This window comes from Calonectris borealis, chromosome 4 (assembly GCF_964195595.1).
Source record: "Calonectris borealis chromosome 4, bCalBor7.hap1.2, whole genome shotgun sequence".
NCBI classification, from domain to species: domain Eukaryota; kingdom Metazoa; phylum Chordata; class Aves; order Procellariiformes; family Procellariidae; genus Calonectris; species Calonectris borealis.
Genome location: NC_134315.1, coordinates 22755516 through 22782490, shown reverse-complemented (window position 1 = coordinate 22782490; position 26975 = coordinate 22755516).

Below are 26975 nucleotides of genomic sequence, written 5' to 3'. Positions count from 1 at the left end.
TGGAGGTCATCTTGTCCAAATCCCCTGTTCAAGCAGAGTCGCCTGCAGCAGGTTGCCCAGGACCATGTCCAGATGGTTTTTGAATATCTCCAAGGATGGGGATTCCACAACGTCCCTGCGCAACCTGTGCCAGCGTTCAGTCACCCTCACAGTGAAAAAGTGTTTCCTTATGTTCAGACTGAATCTCCTGTCTTTCAGTTTTTGCCCATTGCCTCTGGTCCTGTCACTGGGCACCACTGAAAAGAGCCTGGCTCCATCCTCTTTGCACCCTCCTTTCAGCTATTTATATACATTGACGAGATACTCGCTGAGCCTTCTCTTCTCCAAGCTAAACAGTCCTAGCTCTCTCAGCCTTTCCTCATAGGAGAGATGCTCCAGTGCATTAATCATCTTTATGGCCCCTCACTGGACTCTTTCCAGTATGTCCATGTCTTCCTTGTACTGAGGAGCCCAGAACTGGACACAGTACTCCAGTGTGGCCTCACCGGTGCTAAATAGAGGTGAAGGATCATCTCCCTTGAGCTGCTGGTGACACTCCTCTTAATGCAGCCCAGGATACTGTTAGCCTTCTTTGGTTCATGTTCAACCTGGTTTCCACCAGGATCCCCAGGTCCTTTTCTGCAAAGCTGCTTTTCAGCTGGGTGTACCCCAGCATATATCAGTGCATCGGGTTGTTCTTCGTCACGTGCAGGAGTTTGCACTTCCCCTTGTTGAACTTCATGAGGTTCCTGTTGGCCCATTTCCCCAGCCTGTCAAGATCCGTCTGGATGGCAGCACAACACTCTGGCATGAGGTTCCTGTTAGCCCATTTCTCCAGCCTGTCAAGATCCGTCTGGATGGCAGCACAACCCTCTGGCATATCAGCCACTCCTCTCAGTTTGGTGTTGTCTGCAAACTTGCTGAGAGTACACTCTGCCCCATCATCCAGGTCATTAATGAAGATGTTGAACAGGATTGGATCCATATTGACCTCTAGAGTGCATTGCCAGTTACTGGCCTCCAACTAGATTTTGTGTTGCTGATCACCACCCTCTAGGCCTGCCCATTCAGTCATTGATGACTATGCACAAAACAAGAAGTTTATAATTAAATACTGTATCAGAATATGTATGCACAAAAAGACTAAATTAGATCACACAGGAAACTTTGGTGTCTATCGTGTAATCTTTATGTTCTTTCAGCATAGTTATCTTTTTTATGTAACATTATAATATTGTAAATGAAAATAAGAAAATTGCACTCTTGTAAACTAATAATGGTGAATTGAGGTGGATAGAGAGATAAGAATCCACTTACAACATGGAATGACTAAGTATGAGTGCTGCAGGCATGAAAATAGACAAATTACTCATCAACTGTTATATTGTGCTCTTAAGGAAGCACTCAGAGAACAAAAAATTTAAAAAAAAATGACTTGCAGATAGAAATCAACATCTAACATGTTTGTTAAAGTCAAAACTAATAAATTGATCTTGGACTCTATTTGTGTGTGTGTTTAAAGAAACAGCACAAATGTTTGAAAGGGAATAAGTGTATTTCATCCATGACATCCAAGACAATTAGAATAAGTTGTACTTTGTGTGACATAAAATTGTTTTAATTATAATTTACAGGACTTGGAAGGAGATTGAGCTCTTCTGAAATGTCCACATGGAAAAGAAAATACTCCTTTCTCAGAAAGGATAACTTTTTTTTGACAACTTGGTATTGTATCATGTCATAACATGAAAAGGTGATCAGTGCCCAGTTTTGTGTTTGCTACTTTGTAACCATACTCATTTGTTTTCTAAGGTTTTACCTGAATTTAAAAAAAAAAAAAAAAGAGAGAAGGAGTCTTACTTCTGGATGACTGTCTCTATTCTCTGGATTTTGCAGACATTTATATGCACAATAGAATAAAATATCTTAAACACCTAGGGAAAAAAAATGTGAAATATTTTTAAACGTTGATTTTTAGACTGGGGTTGATAAAACATTATGAAATACAGACTATCTCACAAAATCCTGAAACATTTAGCAATCTTCCATTTATTTTTTCCACATGGTTGCAGAGTATAGATTCCTCTAGCTGGATGATTGACTGATTGAGGGCTATGCCTTCAAAGACATCTAAACATAAGACTGTTTTATGACTAGTAGCTAGAGTGGTTAGTGACCATTCAAAGCTATGCACTTTCCCACTCACCTTTCAGAAGCATTGTAAAACATAGTATGTTTCAAAGTCTGTGTTTCCCATTTGTACAATATTTTACCAAATAACGTACTGAGTCATGTAATTTAACAGCATCTGTGATAAACAGCAATCTTAAGTAAACTTAGGTCTCACTGGTTATAAACCACATATAATTTTGTGTGATATCCAGTGATTGTAGACTTGTTAAATGTTAATGGGTTATCAGCAATACTACCTTGATTTCTCTTCAGGGACAGAACAGAAGAAGAATTCCCAGTGATTTAGGAGTGAAAATTATGAAATTCACTTTTATATGTCTATAGATGAGAAGCCAGTGCAAAGGGTTTCTGTGTGGCAAGAGACAATTACACAGGATAAAAATTTCCTAACCTATGAAGGTTTCCAAGTTCCATAATCCTGCTGTTTCATATTGAGATGAACTGAAAACTTTCTCTCCCTCATTTTTCATAAGAAAAAGACTGTACACAATCCAGAACAACCAACCATTGCCTGGCCTCATCAGTATGATAGCATCATCAGTATGATAGCATAGATATCTCTTCCTCTACTTGAGTCAGATCAAAACTAGAATCACACTCTTCCATATTTCAAGTGAGAGCTGGAGGAGGAGCTTGCCGAGTCACTCTCCATCATTTACCAGCAGTCCTGGTTAACTGGGGAGGTCCCGGATGACTGGAGGCTCGCCAATGTGACGCCCATCTATAAGAAGGGCCGGAAGGAGGATCCGGAGAACTACAGGCCTGTCAGCCTGACCTCGGTGCCAGGGAAGATTATGTAGTGGTTCGTTTTGAGGGCACTCACGAGCCATGTGCAGGACAACCAGGGGATCAGGCCCAGCCAGCATGGGTTCATGGAAGGCAGGTCCTGCTTGACCAAACTAATCTCCTTCTATGACCACGTGACCCGCCTCGTGGATGAGGGAAAGGCTGTGGATGTGGTCTACCTGGACTTCAGTAAAGCCTTTGACACTGTCTCCCACAGCATTCTCCTAGAGAAGCTGGCAGCTCATGGCCTAGACAGGTACACTCTTCGCTGGGTAAATAACTGGCTGGATGGCCGAGCCCAGAGAGTTGTGGTCAACGGAGTTAAATCCAGTTGTCGGCCGGTCACGAGCGGTGTTCCCCAGAGCTCAGTACTGGGGCCGGTCCTGTTCAATATCTTTATCAATGATGTGGACGAGGGGATCGAGTGCTCCCTCAGTAAGTTTGCAGATGACACCAAGCTGGGCGGGAGTGTTGATCTGCTCGAGGGTAGGAAGGCTCTGCAGAGGGACCTGGACAGGCTGGATCGATGGGCCGAGGCCAACTGTATGAGATTCAACAAGGCCAAGTGCCGGGTCCTGCACTTCGGCCACAATAACCCCAGGCAATGTTACAGGCTTGGGGAAGAGTGGCTGGAAAGCTGCCCAGAGGAAAAGGACCTGGCGGTGCTGATTGACAGCCAGCTGAACATGAGCCGGCAGTGTGCCCAGGTGGCCAAGAAGGCCAACGGCATCCTGGCCTGTATTAGAAATAGTGTGGCCAGCAGGACTAGGGAGGTGATCATGCCCCTGTGCTCGGCACTGGTGAGGCCACACCTCGAATACTGTGTTCGGTTTTGGGCCCCTCACTACAAGAAGGACATGGAGGTGCTGAGGCACGTCCAGAGAAGGGCTACGTAGCTGGTGAAGGGCCTGGAGCACAAGTCTTATGAGGAGCAGCTGAGGGAACTGGGGTTGTTTAACCTGGAGAAGAGGAGGCTGAGGGGAGACCTCATCGCGCTCTACAACTACCGGGAAGGAGGTTGTAGTGAGGTGGGTGTTGGTCTCTTCTGCCAAGTAACTAGCGATAGGACGAGAGGAAATGGCTTCAAGTTGCACCAAGGGAGGTTTAGATTGGACATTAGGAGAAATTTCTTTACTGAAAGAGTGGTCAGGCCTTGGAACAGGCTGCCTAGGGAAGTGGTTGAGTCACCATCCCTGGAAGTATTTAAAAGACATGTAGATGAGGCCCTTAGGGACATGGTGTAGTGGGTATGGTGGTGTTGGGTTGACGGTTGGACTCGATGATCTTAGAGGTCTTTTTCAACCTTAATGATTCTCTGATTCTATGATTCTAGCTGTTGTCTTTAGCTGTTTGTGAAATTGTTCACCAGCGTTGCTGTCCAAGTAGTTGCATTTTTAAATTCAGTAGCCTTACTGATGACAGATTGTCATCAGTTAGATGTGCATTTTATTAAAACTTTGTTAAAAAGTGTAAATTTGTTAAAATATTAAACAAAGCAAATCAGACCACTGATACCTCATTGTGAAGCACAGTTAAACTCAGATTTTAAACCTGGGCGTAAGAGTTGTCATTATTCAAGCAGACTGTTACATTAACTCCTCAACTATATTTTTCCATTGCAAATGATAAATGCTCATGCTAAATTCAAACTAAACTGAGCATCCAGAAGTATTCTCCATTAGTGAATGAGTCTATTGGCAGACTTTTACCACTCAATATACTGACTACTATGATACTTTCCCCCTAGTTTCTTATTAAAAGGTTTTAATGTATTTCTGTGACTGAATAATATAGTCAGTCTACCTAACTATTATACATTTGACATCATGTGATGAATTTATGACTGGCCATCTTATTCTACTCTTTGACAGAGCTGTTATTTTAATATAACGTCAAGGCACCATAGTTTAGTGTAACTCAGCATTCAGCAGCCATTTACTTATTGGTTGCTTTCTGGGAGGTATGTATAACAGCAATATGCCAATGTATTTAAAATACTTAGAAATCTATTTTAAAATACTTAGAAAATATCATTCTATATATATGGTGTCAAGGATTCTGACTTGCTCAGTGATTAATAAGTTTCTAGGCTAAGGATGCTGTAGTTCACTCACCAACTAACCATTATATTTGTTTGGATTTTGCAGACAGCAGTGCCATTTGAGATCTGTTTTTGAAAAAGTGTTCTGTCGGCTCTTGCAAAGAATGTGACTTTTTTCATAGATAAGATGTGTTCATTATCTGCTGATTTTGGTAAAAAACAAATTTAAAAAGCCTCAGTTTATGCTTACCTGCTTCGGATCTTTTCTGAGGAAACACCTGAGCTTTGGACACTGCAGAGAAGGACATGTTTTACAATTGAGTCTCCTAAATAAATAAAAATGATGATGTTCTTAGGAGGAAGTCTGCAGGGAACAACTATGTAAAATTTGGCCCAATCACCAAAATGGCACTTTGACAGCTGTTTTCTTTTACAGAATTATGTTAGTGTTTACCTTTCTTTGCCAGTTAAGAGCTTGAAGATCATATGATTTCCTGGCATGTTCACTGCTGGAAACAGGGCATTTGGCATTTACCCCAGATTTTGGTATGAGGTTCACAGTTTACAATTCCTTTTAAATTAAATTACCTACTAAGCAGCAGTTATGTGTAAGTGATTACCTTGTTATTAAGACTATAACACCCATTATTTTTTACTATTACATCTTTAGATAGCAGTATTAACTATATCCCAGATTGGTCAGGGTTAAACTGTATGAGGCTATATGCAAATGTATAGTGAAAAGAAATCCCCATAAGAAAAGACATAATTGATAAATGAGACAAGCAAGAGCATGAAAGCAGAGAAAGATGACAATTCCGAAAAGCAAAAATGAGGGAGAAGTAAAAGAATTCAGGAAGTCTATAGCTCAGGAGTCAGTGAGAGGATTAACAATTAACTAACACATGGCATAAGGCTATGTCATATTTATATGTCAGGTTTTAACATATATGCTGTATACCAGTCAGTTATTGCAGTGCATTAAATATAAGAATGTGTGTTTGTGCCTCTTGAATATCCCAGTTATCCTGGTTATGTGAATAGCAAACAATTCAATAGCACCATCATTTAGCTTTCAGATATAATGAAGTGGTAATAGACCTTCCTAGCTATGAGAACATTTGAGTTTCTATGTCTAATTACAATTTTTTGAACTGTAGTCATGAAAAACTAATCATTGTGACAATAGTCTTCTGGAAATTATACTGTAGAAGTACAAAATGCAGGCAATTTAATGTTTGCTATGGTTCATCAAATTCAGACTCCTCATGCATAACTTGGTCACATTTATTTGTGCTCCACAGGGGTGTAACTCCAAAAGGGAAAGCCAGACCCAGAATGTACTTCACAAAAAAATGTCGTTGCCTTGGCAACTAATACAGTACTAAATGTTCCAACAGGTAGAATATCACACTACATTGAAACACATCGTTCTTGTTGCCGAAAATGTATGCAACATGAACTCCTATACTAAAAGTGAATGCAGTAGCTGCTGCTTTATATTGCACCCCAAAATGTTTGTCTTGCCCACAGAAAGTTGCCTCCCATTTATCTGCCCCTCTGTCATTTAATAGATTTTTCTCTCACTACATTCTTTATCTAGTGTATCAGTCTTTTCTCTCCCTCCAGCTATTTCTTCCTGTCCCTTAATTTTCTGCTTCCAAGGTTCTCGTTCCCTCTGTTTCTTACTCTTTTCATCCACATGCATCTCAGTTTCTCTCTCTTTTCATCTGAGCTAAGAGAATTCGTAGGAAAAATCTTTCCCTTTGCATTTTGGTTCCCTTCCATTGCCCTGCCAATAATCTTTAATTTAGCTTGAAGAGGAATTTTCAGTGCCAGTGTATGATCTGGGTTCTCAGGGGCCAGCTGGGACTAGTTTGTTGTGCCCAGAATCCTATCTTACAATGCTTGCTGACCACTCTGAGCTCAGAACTTGATCTCTGTCAGACACCATGGCTCAAAGTGATTACTGGAAAACATGTGACACAAGAAATATAATAGACTAAGAAAATTCTGTGGTTGGAAAAATGGAACAGTCTTACCAGTGGTGAAACTCTTCAGAAATATGAAGGGTGACTGGAGAAGATACATACTTCAGGAGACCTATATTTACAGTCAGGGGGTGCAAGCAAAGAGTAAGAAGAGAGACACTAAAGTGATTCTTTATTTGATATTGGCTGTCTTTTAGGCCTCCAATATTAAGTTTTCAGTTTCTTCAGTTATGAAGACCTAAGTGTGACAATATACTTCATGTATTTCACATGGTTTTGTACATAGGAAGTTGTATCTATTAGCTGTTAAAATACAGACTTTTCTGTTTTAAAGATTTTATTTGTTAATTAATTTGTCATCATCAGCATGTTTATATCTTTTTTTCTGTTATTTGTAGGATATGTTTTCTTGTTTGGCTGTAGATTTTTTTTCCTCTCTTCACACCATTTATTTTCCATCTCCTTATTTTTCATGGTATAGTTTCAAAAATGTTGCAGGTTTCATTTTTTTTTACACTCAGCATTCTGATTCATCAAACTTTGATATTTAAGGAAGATTTTAACATACAAGTTTAGTTTAAATTCTGTTCAGTGTTTGAGATTTTTGTAAAAGCACATGCACAAAAGCATCCAGACAGCTTCTTAAATTGATTCATTTTAACCTTTGTCTTTGGTTTAGCATTAACAGTTTTTCGAACTGCTAAATGCAGAATAACTTTCTGATTCAAAGCCCAAGTCAAGGGCAACACCTTCTTTATCTTTTATAATCTTTGGCTGTAGCTCAAACTTATATTTTCTTAAGTACAGATAAGACTGCATAGTCTTAAATAAAGATAATGGAAACATTTTGGATAATAAGCAATGAGTATCACATTGTAGTTTTTTCAGAGCTCAATAAAATTTAGTTAACATTTGCTATTTGCTAAGTCACATACTCAGATTCTCATTCATTACCCAAAACTAGAAGCTAGGGAATTAAAATGCCATTAAACCCAGAATTTTTATTTTTCTAACTTTACCAGTGTTCTGATATTTCAGTAATCTTATCAATGAATGAATGAATGAATGAATGAATGGAGTTTCAAGACAAAATGAACCATAGCTCTCTGAAAAGCAAATCTGCAAAACAGTCTTTTGCAGCTTTCCACACAACACAAAATACTGGATAGCAGTTTGGAATGTGAAAAGAATTGGAGTTTTTCTCCTTACTCTTTAATTGTTTGTTGGAAAGGCAATTTTCTCTTGGAAAATGTGAAACATTGTTCTTTCACAGATTATATCTAACACAATTTTCCCAAATTTCATATATACACAAAGAACAAAGGGCTACTATCTTCTTTGTCAAACTGCTTTCATTGTCAAACAAATATAAGCCTCTAAATAAGGAAGATCAAAAAGAAACTCAAAGCTTGAAGTTTTGGGATTATGAAGCAAAAGATTTGCAATAGAAACTTATAATTTTCAGGAATAGTTTCCCTATAATATGTAAATAATTACTAATACACTTTGAATAATTGAGGCTTGGGAGCCTGTCACATTAAAATTCTTGGTGTTTTAAGTTTCTGAGCTTTTTAGAAGATCTATGTTTTGGTACACAAGGTGTAGAGAAGAATAAAATAAAATGAAGCTTGCAATGGACAATGTCTTACAGCCCAGAAGCTCAGTAATATTAAATAAATCTTTTAATTAGATTTCTTAATCTAGGAATTTTTGTCAATTGGTATCTGTTTCTTTTTTAACCTATCTTCATCTCCTGTCAGGAAATAGAGACATCCCAGGAGCTTGAAAGATGGAACTGGGAATTTTGCTTTTTGCAAAAATGTATATATGGCATCAAAGTTGTGAAGATGTTTAAATAACATAGTAGGTATCCAAGGGAATTTTAAAAAACGCCTAGACAGCTAACATTGATTTAAATCTGCTCTTTGAAATGTTTGTGTGATGATGGCTAAGCACTGTAATGTCTTTTATAAAAGACTATGAGTCAAATCATATTCTAAACCTAAATTTAAGCTTGAGACCAGATACATGCAATGAAGTGAAATCATACATGTAATGAGGTTTAATAGTATCTACTGTATGAACTGTTATTGGTCTTAAAAACTATTCTGGTCTATAGCTTTTAATCTAATTTGCATTTTTAAAAACAAGAACAAAGAGAAACAGGGATTAAAGAATATGGAGCCAGACTTTTCAGTGAGAGACAATGGCTACAACCCAAAATGCAGGGAATTCCATCTAAACAGAAGAAAACACTGTTTTACTGAGAGGTTGGTTGAACACTGGAACAGGTTTCCCAGAGAGGCTGTGGAGCCTCCACCTTGGAGATATTCAAAAGCACACTAGAAACTGTATTTGCCATTTGTTTTCTTTCAAATTTTATTTTTTAATTTTTTTAAAGAAAGAAATTAAAAAGTTACCAGCAGCACAAGTGGGTGTTGCTTTCATGGAAGCCTCAGAATGAAGGTAATTCAGACTGAAGATTTTAAGTAAAGTGTCAGAGCTTGTAGGTTTATGACATTTCTTTTGCTATCATATTGCTGCATTACATTTTAAACATGTAACTACACTTCCTCTAGAAATGTGTCTACTGGTCATGAAAGCTATAAAGACAGTTGAATCATATTCACTGATACTAACTGACAGCTGACATGGTGAATGAAGCAATTTCTATTCTGATTAAATTGAGGGTTTGGAAAATCTTTAAAGAATTCAGAAAGGTCAGAAGCCAGCAGCATGATAAGTTAAGAGACTTCAATTCATATTTATAAACTCTATTCATTGACATCACTATCTTTTCTAAACTAAAACTGGGTGAAAGAGCTAAAATTAGTCTTTTTTTTTTCTGCTCACCTCTGACTAAAGGTAAACTATGGATGTTGTTTTGTTTTTTAAATAAAGGATTAATTACAAACTTACCTTTTTTTCATATACAGCAACTGTCATGTGTAGTTGTTATCTTCAGAGATGCATGTTTTTCAGCCCTCAGTTATATGACAAAATGTAATGCACTGCCAGAGTAAAATGTGTGTAAACTGTCTTGTACATCTACTTTAACGCTCATCAACACTTCCAAAATGAAGTAGAAGGCTTTTAATACAGTTAATATTCAAACACAGTAGATCCTATATTATAGATGTTTACTATTAAATACTCTAAGTATTCAAATAAAAAAAAAATCTTTAAGTATTCAAATAAAAGCTGGTTGATTTTCAGTACTGCTTGGCACCACATCTTCCTGTTATCTTGTGAAATATCTAGGATTCTGTGATGCTTAGAATCCATCAAAATGATGCACTGCCTAATGACTTTATTGAAGGTTACCCATTTACCTTAAACTCCAGCTCTTCTATGAAATTAGCCTTATAATTACCTTTAAGTGTCTGGTCCTCATAGTTTTGCTGAATTGTAAGTAATCAATTTTAATTTTTACCCACCTAACACCAAAAAGTAAAGGAACAGTTAAAAACTGGATGGATACTGGTAGTAACTTACGTAAAGAAAGCTGTACTCTGATTATTTTGGAAAATATTTAATAATAGAACCCATAAAGAAAAAAAAAAGAGAAAAAGGGTCCTGTTGTGAACAATTTATAGATAATTTTTTTCATGATTACTGAGTAAAACTAGATTTTTTAATTTGAAGTTGTCCTGGTTTCGGCTGGGATAGGGTTAAATTTCTTCCTAGTGCTGTGTTTCGGATTTCGTATGAGGAGAATGTTGATAACACACTGATGTTTTCAGTTGTTGCTAAGTACCCTCCTAGTCCAAGGACAGCTCCCATGCCTACTGACTGAGCTAGGTACACAAGATGGGAGGGAACATAATAAGGACAGCCAGCCCAGCTGGCTAATGGGGTATTCCATACCATGTGACGTCATGCTCAGTATATGAACGGTAGGCGTGTTCCAGGAAGTAGCGATTGCTACTTGGTTATCTGTCAGCGCGGGTGGTGAGCAATTGCATTGTGCATCACTCATTTTGTATATTCTATCATTATTAATTATTATTATTATTTTCCCTTTTCTGTTCTATTAAACTGTCTTTATCTCAACCCATGAGTTTTTCTCGCTCTTACCCTTCCGATTCTCTCCCCATCCCACTGGGGGGACAGGGGGGAGGGAGTGAGCGGCTGCGTGGTATTTGGCTGCCTGCCAAATTAAACCATGACAGAAGTCAAGTAGAAATAACTTCTCTGTGTGTGTGTATGTGTTCATGTACATTTAAGGAAGTAAAAATAATGGTAAAAATCGGTGAAATCTATTGTTCCACTGTTGTGTATTTGAAGTTCATACAACTTCTTATGGAAGTTTCAGTGATCAACATCTTTGAAAATCTAGTTTCCTAAAACATGAAAAATATGTCAATCTACATGTGTTTTCTTTGATTCTTTTTTATAGGTATACTTTATAAATTTTAGCTGATCTAACTGTGGACCATAAACCATCAGAAGCAAAGATTGTCTGCCCAGTATCTAAAATATTTTTGGAAGTTGCGGAGTTATGGATTAAAAAAAAATTAATATATGCAGTTAAATATTCCTCCTTGCCAATGTTCTGTCACGCACATAGTTGGTCAGAACCTCTGGAATATCCTCAAAAGCAATACATGACTATTAATGTGGGCTGGGAATTTACAGATAAAATATTTTTGTCTTCAGAATGTGTGTTTGAAACTGAAAATATTATTAATAAGCCTTATTTCTTTTTTTCCTGTGGGGAAAGAGTTTTTATTTTCCAAATAGAAAAAAGCCCACATGACAATGTAATAAAATGTTGCTATGCTGCTTTAAATTTTTTGTTAATGTGTATGTTCATTTCTATTACATTTTAGTAGATTTATTTATTTAAAATGTTAATTTCAAAGGATTTAATTAAAACACAATGTTCCGGGAAGCTAATTTATATACTTCTTACTGATTGAAGAAATATTTATGATTTTTATTTTGATTCTGGTTCATGGTAGACTTTTTTATTATAAAAGAGACATCATGAGCCAAAGATGGGGGGGAAAAAAACCTATTCTTCCTGATTGCTAATGCTATACTCATAACTTAATTAATGCTCAGTGTCTAAAACTTTTCAAATGGTTTATATCTACACAGAAAAGTGTCTGGCTTGCTTAAAATTTGAGGGCAAGACTCAGCTTCTACTTACCTGGAAACTTTGGATCACAGCTTGAGTCATGACCCTCCTTCTCTGTGGACATAAAAGTAGCCAGTACTCAAGTCCTAGAAGAGGCTGAAGATAACAAATGCATGAAGGTTAGTCTAGCACTTAAATGAAGAAACTAGTCTACAAATTCCTCTCAAAAGACCCAAACTGTCAACTTTACTTTCGGCTTTTCTAGAGCTCTGTTAACCATTTTCACTTTGCTTCTCTCTCCAAAAGGGAGGGCAAGAAGTTAAGGAGGTGGTAATAGCACAGAAACGAAATTCAGAGGAAGGAAAGTGCCTTGTGCGAACTTCTTAGCTGAAGAAGAATGACCCAAAAAAAGAAGCAGGGGGGATACAGGGAAATGTTATTTTCAAGCATTTTAACCTGCTGACTGTGAGACATACAGCTGTTGCTTTTCTGTAACTCTGATAGCCCAATAAGGGTTCGTAAATATTATTATCCCCCTTCTCACAACACTTTTTTTAAGCCAAAGGGCATCAACAATGAATGAAACTGTTTGCAAATAATGCCATTTCACACCTTGCAAGTCTGTGTTCAGCCACAAATACTACTTGCTTCAATTTCTTGTAGTGCTTATCACTTTAAAATATTTTCTACATATTTATCTTTGCACTTTTTAGAAGTTAATCAGAAAAGAGAATTAGGAATTAGACAGAAGTAGTAAGATATACAAGGCTGAAATACAAATTGTCGTGTTTGATGTTGTAACATGGAAAAGCTCAAACCTTATGCCTACATAAATATATTCTCAAGCTTCCTGATTGCTATGTAGCTACATTGTGTATATGATGGGACTACTCTAAAACCACATATATCAGAGAATATGCATAGTGGACTCAGATACTACACTTGATCTTATCCAAAAAGCTGAGAAGCACTATCTAAAGGGAGGGTGTAAAGAAGACAGAGCTCTTTTCAGTGGTGCCCAGTGACAGGACCAGAGGGCACAAACTGAAACACAGGAGGTTCTATCTGAATGTAAGGAAACACTTTTTCACTGTGAGTGTGACCGAGCACTGGCACAGGTTGTGGAGTCTCCATCCTTGGAGACATTCAAAAGCCATCTGGACATGGTCCTGGGCAACTAGCTCTAGGTGGCCCTGCTTGAGCAGGGGATTTGGATCAGATGACCTCCAGAGGTCCCTGCCAACTTCAACCATTCTGTTATTCTGTGAGTTTGAATGCACTGAACATAGAACCTTACTAGATTCTCTTATATAGGTCTTAGAAATCTGTTCAAACTGAGGACCTGAAACCTAAATTCCATAAGTCTATGCCTTAAAACGGCACTGTTTCATCTATAACTTGTGAGGCTTGATACCAGCCACTATTCTAGTTCTTACTAGTCACTGTGGGACAATAGCAGGAGCTGAAACAGAGGGGCAAAAGGAAGTATTGAGGTGAAACCTGGACATACGACAATGCAGAGTACAGGGAGGATCACAAAACTCCCTACAGGAGGTTTCCCTATAGGAAATCAGGCCAAATACAGACATTTGTTATGTATACATATGACAAATTATTTTTTTCTTATTAACTCCAGACTAACTGCAACACAGATAATCAAAACTTTGTTCCTTTGTTTCACTAAGTGTATGACTATTTAGTCTACCCAACTTCTAAAAAGTGGACTTGAATGAAGTTTTTTGTGTGTGTACTTGAGAAAAAAGATTCAATGTGTATTTCTTTGCCCTGATTGCAAATTACATACCTGTGTGAAAATTAAACTGAAAAATTAGCATGAACATTTTAAGTTTGATGACATTAGTCTTCATAAAAATGAAGAAAAGATAAAAATGCTCGCTTTTGTTTTGCATTTTTTCACTTCCCAGCAAGAAAACCGGGCTTCTTAGTCATTGTAATGTGGAAATATTTTGATAAAACTAGCAACAAAAGAACAGAATCCATGAAGAAATGTTAGAACCATTTTGAAATTGCAAGTTTATTGTACTCATGAAGGCCAAAATTAAAAAAGGTATGTGATTAAATTGCATATATCTAAAGTCATTTAGACAACTTAAAATGCCAATATAAGTGTAGAGAATGTAATTTCTAGATAAGTTGCTGAAGAAAGCATTTTTTGCCACAAATATTGTAAGAAGTGTTCATAAATTATTTTGTTATGCAACTTGAAGATTTTCAGCATTTATCAGTTTGCAGTGTAGCAAATATAGATTCATACTATATCAAAGATACTTTTAAGTCAACAGATGTAGACTGCACTTGGTACCACACTTGTTTTCATTCTAAGCATATAAAATAGAAAGCTGAAATGACCAAAGCAGTTTTCAGCAGACTGGAACACATTGTTTGAGAATACGTTATTTGGAACGTCTGTGATGTCTGTGTCAGACTAATGAATTAATGCAGTAAAAATCATATTGGTAACACCTGCATGTGGGAGAACATGTTGTATAAAATCAATGGAGAAGAAAAGATGTGAATTCTAAACTGTAAATTTTGTGAATGGAAATTAGTTTGTCTGAAATGTGTACTCTTTTGATTATAAACTTTTTTTAATCAATGTTTATTTCACTATTTTATTTTTAATTTCTTCATTTTTACATTCTGTTTGACTGTCAACTTATTAAAAACCTTCATGTAAATAAAATTTTTTGAAAAGTATGCTTTTGCATATTAATTGGTGTGGACTAATTAATCAAAGCCCAAAATATTCAATGGAATTAAATTTTTAACTTACACATCCAAACTGAGATCTTTAGCTTTTCGTTTCTTTGTTTTCTTCCTTTAATTAACAATGTCATTGCATTCTGACTATAAGGACATTGTTTTGTTATTGTGATTTATAAATCTGACGTTATTTGTCTTGGTAAGTACAACTACCATTTTATTTAGTCTGGTCCTCAGTAAAGATCAGCTGCTTGTTCCCACTACTATTAGCACATTGCACTTCTGATGTACCAACAATGTCCTTAGCTTGAATGCCACATTCTCTTTCTGTGTCTTTTTTATTCTTTTTTATTTTCTGAGACCATAACTCATGTGTGTATTCATGGGAGCATTAAATAACCCATCACTGTAAATTACCCACTATTATTCCAAAAAATCATAGAATCATAGAATCATTAAGGTTGGAAAAGACCTCTAAGATCATCGAGTCCAACCATCAACTCAACACTACCATGCCCACCAAACCATGTCCCTAAGCGCCTCATCTACACATCTTTTAAATAATGGTGACTCCACCACTTCCCCTAATGTCCAATCTAAACCTCGCCTGGCGCAACTTGAGGCCATTTCCTCTCGTCCTATCGCTAGTTACTTGGCAGAAGAGACCAACACCCACCTCGCTACAACCTCCTTCCCGGTAGTTGTAGACCGCGATGAGGTGTCCCCTCAGCCTCCTCTTCTCCAGGCTAAACAACCCCAGTTCCCTCAGCCGCTCCTCATAAGACTTGTGCTCCAGGCCCTTCACCAGCTTCGTTGCCCTTCTCTGGACGTGTTCCAGCACCTCAATGTCCTACTTGTCGTGAGGGGCCCAAAACCGAACACAGGATTCAAGGTGCGGCCTCACCAGTGCCGAGTACAGGGGCACGATCACCTCCCTAGTCCTGCTGGCCACACTATTCCTAATACAGGCCAGGATGCCGTTGGCCTTCTTGGCCACCTGGGCACACTGCTAGCTCATGTCAACCAGCACCGCCAGGTCCTTTTCCTCCGGGCAGCTTTCCAGCCACTCTTCCCCAAGCCTGTAGCGTTGCCTGGGGTTGTGGTGGCCGAAGTGCAGGACCCGGCACTTGGCCTTGTTGAACCTCATACAGATGGCCTCAGCCCGTCGATCCAGCCTGTCCAGGTCCCTCTGCAGAGCCTTCCTACCCTCCAGCATATCAACACTCCCGCCCAACTTGGTGTAGTCTGAAACTTACTGAGGGAGCACTCGATCCCCTCATCCAGATGGTTGATAAAGATATTGAACAGGACTGGCCCCAAAACTGAGGGCTAGTGCCATCAGCACCCTCCAAAATTCTTTGGCAAAAAGAATTAGTAGTGCATGCATTGCTTAGTGAACTGTGCAATATTGCCTTCAATCTGGTACCTGTCTTGAAAAAGGATATCTACACTTTCTCCAGTATTTTTTTTTTTAAGAGAGGATGTGTGACATTGAGTTTACTGTTTTGCGAAATGTGCCCAAACTTAGGAAACAGCCATAACATTCTTGAAGTCCTGAATACAAAATGACAGGGGGAAAAAAACCCCAAACATTCATTATATCCTCACAACAGTAAGGCAAACCAATAGATCCAAGAGAGGGTCTCATATATGTCAAAGTATAACTGAACATTGCTACAAGCTGGTAGATGGTCACAGATACGTGTTTAAGTAGTACTTCACATCAAAATTGCTTAATTGTAAGTTAATATGAGGGAAAATTTGGCAAATTATCTCTTTATGTTTACCTTTAAAGATAGGAAAGTTGTGTTTAAGAGGGTAGAGGCAAAGATATGAATGAGCGTGCTAGATGGCATTACTGATTAGCATAAACAGATTATTCCTTACCAGCGCATCCAGTTTTGATTGATACAGTTGATTGCTATTAACCAGTTTGTATTGTTAGGGATGTGTAGGGGCCATTGTCATGGAAATATAGCTTATCATCAATCACATATTGCTGTATTGCATCAACTGCTACAAGACATACCAAATTATTGTAGTTAGTGTGGGCTATTGATAAGACGCACACTTACGTGCAGTAGGCCCTTGAGTTAAAGGAAAAAGGTATTTTCTTCTATTCTAAACTATTCTAAACTATAACCACAAAATTTTCCAAATCACCGCACTGGAAATATCTGGAATTCATGGTACAAGATGCATTATAAGTTCTGACTTATATTTGTCAATTAAAAAGAAACATAAAAGTTAAGGCCTTTGTTAGTATACCTGAAGTATGATTTCTTCTGTCTTTCTGAGAGATTCAAGTGCACCTTACTTCGTTGCTTATTAAAGCATTTACTGAACATTCAGCTTGAAGAAAGAATCAGGGTAATGATATAGCACACAGATAAAGAATAATGGTTGATTGCGAGGCACATGCCTGTGCCTACTGCTCAGTCAGGTCTACCTCAAGTACTATCTGTTTTCTTTATTTTGTACAATAACTGAGACAAGAAGAGAGAGAAACCTCAGCTATGGGTAAGAGAAAAAAGTATATAAATTTTGGGATGCTTTGAAAAGCACAGAATTTTTCTCTGCAAACAGCAGCAAAATATTTGGGATTTAGAAATCTTAGGATTCTGTTATGAGAATGCGAGGCTGAACTCTTGCAATAAAAATTATTTATTATACAAAGTTTTCATTAATCTGTGAGTAAGTATTCAATGAAATAGAAGTCTGGTTTTCATTATTTGCACAACAATTTTTGTAAGGCCATTTTATTATACTTAGGGTGGCTCTGATTTTATTGAACTATTGGTTCCTTCTCAATAATAACTTCTTTCAAATACAAAGTTAAACAAATATTAAAACCTTGATTTAGCAGTCCAGTGTGCAGCAGGAGACTTTAAGACTTAATGTCCATGATTAGACAATAGAAACCTGAAGAGAAAGCTGAACAAATAGTAAGAATATAATGTACTAAATATATGTAAATAAATATAATGCACTCAAGTGCACTATTTATCTTGTTTGATTTGGAAGGACAGTGAACTTGAGTGTATGAAACAAGGTGGACTTTGTAATAGATGACTTATGAAATGGAATATGAAGAAAAGAGAAAGGAATTCAGAAACATTCTGCTGCTGTAAATGCAGGTAGTTCTTCCTAAGCTTGACCACTTTTTTGGTGAAACTTTGTTGCCAGGAAAGATCTTTTTACTAAAGCCCTCTATCAGGACTGACTGCTTCTATGTCAACTGCTACAACTGCTTCTGTGTACTGCCTTTTTTTCTCCAGAATAGCTCTTTTTGGAAATAATCTATCCATCACTCTCAGGAAGAGACCTTCCACTCTATCTCTTTTTCCCTTTTATGGGGCTGAAACCTGAAGTCTCATTTAATTTCTTCAACTACAGCTAGAAATTTGTCAAGAATACTGAAGTTAAGAACATTCCAGTGTAGATAGAACATAATAACATTACGTAATACAGGAGCTAGGAGAGTTGGAAATCAAATTAGTAGGTTTTATACATTATGGGTGTCCATGGCAACAATGACAAAATACTGCTTTTTCCTAATGTTTAGAATGCTATTCCCAAAAAAAATCTCTTCCCATGATTGGGAGGGCTTAGAGATAGCTGATAGTTTCTACCTTATTTCTCTTTTGTATAAAATTGCTATCTGAATCCTAAGTTTTTTACAGGTTGTAGGCGTGAGCATAAATATAAGGCAGCAGGAGATAAGGCATATATAAGTGACTGTGTGTATCCATGGGCTCTAATACTTTGGATAACATCATATTAATACTGAAATCAAGAATTAGAAAAAGGTCATCTTAAACAACACAAAAGAGTTTAAATTCAGTAGTGCTATTTTGAACAGACAGTAATGAGTCCTGTGTGAGACTCCATAAGCATGCACACATGTCCACTGAACGTAGTGCTGTACTCTGTTAAATGTACATGAGCCAGATGACAATTAACTAATATGTCTGCAAGCCGATAAAGCATAGTGTCATGCATGTAGCCACAGAATGAGTATCAGTGTAGTGAAGTACTTAGGCTAGTTAATATTATTTCTTGGGTAGGTTAATTAGCTTGGGTCTGCAAGTAGGTTTGACAGAGGTATGTGGCTATGATTCTGGAGTTAGTTCATTTGCTGTCTGCTACTTCCTGTCTTATGCTCCACTGAATGATGTAAGCATACCCTGTACTTCTTTTGGTGTGATACAAGCTATGCGTATGGCAGCTATGTTGTAATAATGATCTTTGGAAAAGGATCTCTCCATAGTACCCTCTATTATTATTATATTACCACATAGTTATGTGTTAAGTATATCTTCTCTGTGAAGAAAGGATCCTGGCTTTCTGGAGAAATTTTTCTTTGTGTTTATAGGTACCTTTGGTGTTCTTTGAAGATCTTTATTACTGAGGAGTTTTAATCCCTAGGTGTTTTTTTTTTTCCGTCTCTGTGATTCTCGGAGAATTTATAAACATTTTTCTACACCTGAGTGTGGATGTTGTTTTGACATTGACATCTGTTTACAAATCTTGGATACTAAAGTCTGTGGGTGAGGCAGGACTAGGCTGTCCTATCTAAAACAAATTAATTCAATTATATGTCAAGATAGATACACAGATTCTACTAAACTGTGAAGGATATATGATCCATCACTAGGGTGAATAGTCTAGAAACTACCATTTTAACAAGAAATCAGCATTTAACTAAACTGACATGAGCCTAGAATAAAAAGAGGAGACCTGGATAAACAGCTTGATACAGGTATGAAGCGATGCAGTTTGAAATAGCATTGCTACATTTGGATAAATGAACAGATGTGTCCACAGTGTGCATGGTAAGACAGACCCTTAAGCAACTACAACCTGAGCTGAATACATCGGACACATGAAAGTCTGGCACTGTACATCTACCAAAGGGAGTCCGAAAGTATCTCAGCAGGGTGTTTTATATTCACAGGATCATAAAATAATTTAAGTTTGATGGGATATGGAATAATTTAGTTTGGAGTGGGGAATCCTCACCCAGGGCAGGACCAGCTTCAAAGCTGAATCTAACTTTGAAGTTACATCAAGTTGTTCAGAGCTTTGGGTGAATTTTACTTAGAGTGGTGTCAACCTAGGGACATAATCCCCTCAAAGTGGATGTACCTTCAGTGTCATTTTCTCTGACCCAGACATATTAGCAGGGTGTCTTGTTCTCTGCCTCCTTCATAATTGTATGCTGTCTTTCCTCCCAGCCATTACTCTACTTGGGTGAGAGTGAAGACAGTCGAGCTCCTGTTCCTGTGATTTGATAAACAATATGGGACGTTTTGTTTGATATATATGTATTTTCTTATTTTTCTCTTTCATACAACAACTCTTACTAGAAAATGACTTTCTTTACTTTCGATATCTTCTTCATCCACAAAGTCCCCACTGAGTAATTCTGGGAACAAGAGGATTTGATCTCTCTTCTGGCCTGAAAGGGCCTCTAAGTTATGATACTCACAGCATAATGTACTTTTGGGGTAAAGCAACTACATTCTTTGATGTATGTTAACAAGGGGAGCTATGTGAGTTTAAAAAACTACCATAACTCTCTGAATTATCTACCTATATTGTAGATAGTCAAAATACAAAAACAAACACCTCGTCCCACACTGGTGAGCAGGTAGACAGCTGGGTGCGGGGACATATTATGAAGGCTGACTCCACAATATATTAATACCCATTTTATGAGCAATGAGAGGAACTTAACTATGCCAGAAAAAAAGGGATGGCATAACTCCTTCTCCTTGGAAATGTAACTGAACTGTAATGAATCCTTTGTCTGCCTCAAAAAGTAAAAGGGAAAAAAAAAAAAAAAAGGAAAAGGAAAAGCCAAAGCAGAAGCAAAAGCAAAGCAAAAGCAAAAGCCAAAGCAAAAAGAAAAAGAAAAAGAAGCCATCCAACATCATAGTTCTGTCAAAGAACTTGGGATATTGACAACTCACTGTATTGCTCCCAATAGACAAAAACCATTAATATTAGCATCTTGAAGGGCTGTGGAAGGGTGAGAATTATACCAGGAAAAAGGGTAGAAACTAGGAAATGTGTGCAAAATAATTTTAATTGTATTATTTTAGTTAAGACTTTTTCTGTATAGTAGTATTTTCTTTATTTTCTTTTTTTTTTTTCTTTTTCTGTAATAAAGCTGGGGTAGAAGCACTTCTTTACTTAGACTAGTAAGATTTCAGTTAGAATAAAAATAAATTTTTGGCTTTACACATGAAGTGTATTTCCTTTTTGCCCATAAGATTTTGAGCAGAACATATTCAGTAATGGATGTTATCTTGGATAGTATACTAAGCTGAAGAAGACAAGACACGTGGCAGGGTAGAGTAGATAGAAGTGCAGGAGTTTTAGAGTGCAGAAGTCAGTATGGATCTTTAAGAAACAGGGCCCTTATGAAGATGAACTGGAATAAAATAACACTTTCATCACTTTCACTAGTTTTAAATAGATATCTCTTCTTAAGTGCTAATGTCAGATACCTTTTGACTCCCATTTGAATTGTTGGCGGAGAAGGTGGTGATATGTTTTTCCTCCCTACATGTCAGTCTGGTCCTAGCTGAAAAGAACAGAAGGGCCTTTTGGATAGGATTCTTAAATAAGCATATTGAAACATATATGTTTGCCAAGAATTAGAAGTGGTTAGAGGGAATAAATGAGACAAAGGAAGAACTCACTAACTCATTTATAATAGCTGCACTTTACACTTGTGTGCTGATTACACAGCAATGGAACATATTTAGAGACAAATATGAATGTGCTGTTGTGTCTGTGATGACAAAAGCTGTGCGGGTTATACTCTACTTATAAATGACAACTGAAACAAGCAGATGAGAGGTCAGCCACTTACATTTTAAAGGGATTCTTCATACTTTCTGTGGTACACTTTTACCATGGGAAAGAAGGATAGATCTCTTTCTTCCCCCTTCAGCCAGTTTTTTTGGGGGGGCACAGGGTGAGTGGGCATTGTTCGGATTTAAGCTTTTTCTCTGTTTAACTGATCTGAGGATCCTGACCATAGTAAGAAAAAGCTGATTAATGGCTACTATGGACTGTTCAGTGCATCTGAGTTGTTGGCTCTTTTCAAGGAATTTTTCTTTATTTTCCCATCAGTAATAGGCAAATAGGTAGAGGCAAATGCCTGACATACGTATCCCTTCCTCATTGAGCTCAATGATGTATTTCTTCCAGGCAAGAACTCATCCTCCAATTTATGATCTTCAAAACTGTCCCTAAGGTTTTTGACATCTTGTACTTGCAGTAGCTGGAGGAGTTCAAAGTTGCCTACATGGAATTCAAAGTGGGTCAGAATATGATGATACAATGTACAGGTAAGTTGTTTTTTTTTTTGTTGTTGTTGTTGTTGTGCTGGTTTGGATTTTTCTATTCTGTGTGGAGGTGGGAAAGTGAAAGTGGCTCTTTGGAGATCAGAAATTTTGTCATTTTACTTTGTTGCCCACACACAAAATGTAATACAATGAAGTAGAAAAGCAGAAAGAACAAAGAAGAAGATAAACAACAAAGGAGTGGGAAGAAGAAGAAAAAACATGTAATGGGCAGTGGGGGAGAGAAATCAGAAGGAGAAAATTATGTGTGGTGGGGTATTCTCACAGCTAAAATAACCTTTTAGATAAAGTTGTTGGTGAAGTGATATTTAAAGTAATGAGAAATTGTGTGGAACAAATGATGAAAGAATGAGCAAAAAGTTCTGTATATCTAGTAGTTTAGCCAGGGATGCTGGGGAAAAAGGAAATGAGAAAGGTAGGAAATATGACCTTGTATATCAAAGAGTAGCTGTGCATTTTACTGCAAAATGAAACCAAATAACTTGCACTCTCCTTTGCTGCCACACTCAGGTGCTGATTTTCCTTTCAGTGTGAATGTTTCTCTGAGACCTGCAATTGTGCTTCCATGTATGCTCAGAACTAAGGCGCAACCTAAGAGTTGTGCAACTCCTGGTTAAGCTCTTCTGGAGCTCAGAAAAAGGCAGAATAGTATGTCTCTCCTAAAGGACACGTTTCACAGATACAATCAGAGTATATTGAGCACAGGATGTCAAGATGAGATCTCAAACAATATGTAGTTCATTTTTAAAACAGTGGTGATGGGTACATCATCACAGAATAAAAAGTGAAAGAGCTGAATTGAGAATCAGTCTGAAGATACAAGTCCGTATCTTTCCTATCTTGAGAGTGTCTGAGGCTACATTTACATTATCAAGCAGTGCAGTAGAATTAAACACATAGTGTTGATGATGTGTATTCAGGAAATCCATGCTTAGGAGTGGTGCTCTGTGATATAGTACTAAGGACTGAATTTCAGCCTGCAGCTGGAGTGTGTTAGGTGAGCTCCAAGACCCTATCTTCAGTTTTACCTAAAAGGAATCAACTTTTATCTAAAAGGAATTCAGTTTGTGCCCTCTGAGACTGTTCCACAATGTGAACCAAAGTGCAGTAGGTAAAGAAGCTCAGCTTTGCTTCAAAAATGCAAAATTCTTATGTAGGTGCAACTTTACTCTCCAGGCTGCATGTTTCTACCCGTCTCTTGTATCTTTGCATAAGATGGTATTTGTAGTATGCAGTGACTATCTGATATGTAGTAATCACTTGTAATGATCAGTATTTCATTCTTAGCACAAATTCTAGAATTTACATCCCAAATGCCCTTGCAATGCTGCTTTGAGTACCTACATTCCAGTGAAAAATCAGAGGAAGATCAGATTTTACAGATGTGCTCAGCATTCTGTGAGTGAGCTATGAGGAACTTCCCATTCAGCCTGCCAAATACTTTAATTTTTTTATAGTACCTTATCTTCCACAACAAATGTTTTAAAGGAACCTAGAAAACCAACACTGCATTTTTACTTCTTTTTGAGATCCACTACAGAAAATATATTACATGACCTAACTTGTAGATCCTTAAGGCCTTTTCTTGGATCACACCCTCAGCTGAAAAGAAGTCATGCATCTCATACTTACTGGTAAAATAGTGAAAAATAAGAAATCTCCCTCAATTCTGACAGTAAGTGTTTGCAGTAGACAACTATGTAACTTCCAGATGTGTTTTCGGCATTTTGTTGTATGGAACGGCACAATTCCATGGAGCATGGTCACATACGTTGAAATAAGCATAAAAACTATCAACAATTTCAGCGGGCTTACATTCAGAACTGATGTTACTGAATGTTATTATTTCTACATTGGAAAAAAAAATGCCTAGAGATTAAGACTTTGTTCTGGTAAGGGCTTTGTACCTAAGAGCCGACAGTCTAAATAGGCAAGAAAAAAGAATAGAAGGTACAGAGAGTTAAGAAAGCTTTGTAAAATAATGTAGCAAGTTAATGGCAAAGCAAGAAATAGAAAACATAGATTCTGAGTCTTAAAGCCTTTATCCTGTTCATTAGAGAAATTATATTTGTTGCAACAAATGGAGGAGGATGAACAAAGCTGTGCAGATTAAGAGATTACTTCCTATAGCTGAAGGATGTTCTCTTGACTAGGCTGATTTAATGAACCACTAGTACCAATGAATTTATGAAATCTGTGACTAGATTAAGCTGCTCTGGATTAAGACTATAAACTATAAGGAATAGAGTGACAATCTAAATGCCACGACAATTCTAACAGTTATGCTGCAGCATGTCAGTCACTTTATTTAGAAAGAAGTTAAAGGGAAAAAAAAAGATGTTTAAAGGAAAAGAGTGAATCTCATACAAATTATGAGTTTAAAGACTGCTGCACACACCCCACACAGGCACCAAAAATACAGAACATTGAGGCTTGCTATTGAGTCACTGTATTTAAAAAGCTGTGCTTCAGTTCAGATGCTTTGTATAGCTAGTTAATCACATTAATCATTCTCTGACTTTCGAAGTGATGCAGCTGCCAACCTGTAAAATAACTCTGACCCCAGATATTCAGATACTCCTATGCAAATATTCCTAACCCTGGAGACATGCAATAAAAATGCAATGTCTTCTCTAATTACAACAGAAAGGTCAAACTCACATCTGTTTACTTTCACGCTTTGCCAGACCCAATAAGCAGAATTAGATCTAGCAGTTTCTCTACTGAAGTGTTTTCCTTGACAATACTGGCAGTTGAGAGTCATTGCCTTTGTCTGGTTTTAACTATATTTAGCCAGCATAACCTTCTTTTATGCATTTATCTCCTTATTTTTTTAGCATTGGACTTAAACTTCTCACTCTGTATCTCTGTGCTAAGGTCTTGCAGACATGTTAGATTGTGACTCAGTAGTTAGCACAGTTAGCCATGGCAGTTGCAGCATAGTTTTGTAAGACCTGAGAACACAACTGGCAGAAAAAAATAACAGGATCTAATAACAAGCCAAGGGATGGATGTCACAACTATAATTGTCTGATTGTCCTGGATATTTTTAACTTGGATACTATCTAAGAAGGAGGGACAGACAGGTAGATGGGTAGGGAATGGTGCTCTGTTCTGGGAAAACAATAATGCTCTCCCCACCATTCAGATCCTACCATATTTTGCTCACAAAATCTAAATGCTTCGCCATATAACATTTTGTAAATATTTGGAAAAACAGCTCTCAATGGCTTAGTTTCCTTCTAAGATAAGATTAACAATACACAGCCTGAAAATACTCTGAATATGGTTTGTTTATTTATATTTTCTATGTTTTTCCTGGGGTACCCATAAAGACCACTAGAGTGATCCTTTCTTTCAGGAATTCTAATGAAACTGTTGGTATACTGGGAACATATCTGACTAGAAAATTGAGGCACCTGCAGATTTGTGACAGTTCCCCAAATAAGGAAAATTGAAAATCAGCTTCAAAAAGACAAGCCATACTGTGTTTGCATGATAAAATATAGAAACTATAGTGTAGTTAGAATGTTAATTAGAGGCTGGTGCCAAGAAATTAAGAAATTGCTTGGCCTGGACTTGCACCTTTATTGAAAATTCTTTAGTTCCATCATGGGATACTATCTGCCTTGGCTATGCCTCATTTTGGGATGATGATTTAGAAACAGAACAGCAGAAGTATGGAATCTCCACCTACAGCTGTAGAAAAATTGTCTCCTTTGTGAGAATAATGTTTGCATCAGACCAGAGCTAAGTGTCAGTGATACTATTAAGAGAATTACAAGCCTAAACATTTTAAAATATTCATGGACCTATATTATTTGATTTATGAATCATTTTACTTAAATCAAAAAGACCTTATGAAAGATACTGTGGATCACAAAAATAGAATATTCATGAGTCACAACGCTTGCTTATAGTCACAGGTCTATGGAGGATGTCTAGGTGTTGTCATGTTATACATGACTATCTGAAAACATTTTTAGAGAACACTTGTTAGTAATTGTGACTAGGTCTTCAAAAAGTGAGAGTATGTTTTTTGTGATAATCCTCTAAATTAAGTAGGATAAACTTGAAAACTAAATGGTCACCTGATTTTCACAAAAGAAATGTGAATATTCAAGATGTTGCGTATGTATTGACCAGTAGATACAATTCAAGTATTTGCCTGTATAACTGACTTACCCAGTATATTAGAAGAAAACCTTTTTCTAGATGCTTTATGAAATAAAATAACATCAGTCACTGCAGCCATCTTCTGGGAAAAAAATTATTCTTTTAAGAACATACACAATTTTTTACATGCACTAGTCACTTTATTATAGCAAATCGATAAAATAATGTTACAGAATAATGCTATCATGAAAGATGCTTTATTTTCTGGTGAGAAAGACAATTGTTGATAGGAGTGAACTCACATATCACAATCTTAAGACATTTCACACAGAAAAATGTATAAATGAACTCTGGAATCACGAAAATCCCAATTCCTCCCCCCCGCCCCAATCTCGCAATGGCTGTAGTGAAAGAACTCAAACAAACATGGTCAGTGAGATTTCACTCTACTTTCCCTGTTTTTCACGTTCATTCAGGAGCTAAGGTGTCAAGTGATTCCAAACAGTTAAACTCTCTTGAGACTCAAGTGATACAATGCATTTTACTTTCACAGAGTATCCTGACATTAAATATTCCAATATGATTGAATAGCATTAACATATTCCAGATTTATAAAATGTAACTATTTTGATTGTATTTACATATTAAACTTTGTCCATGCAGTGTTTCAAAGCCATTTTCTA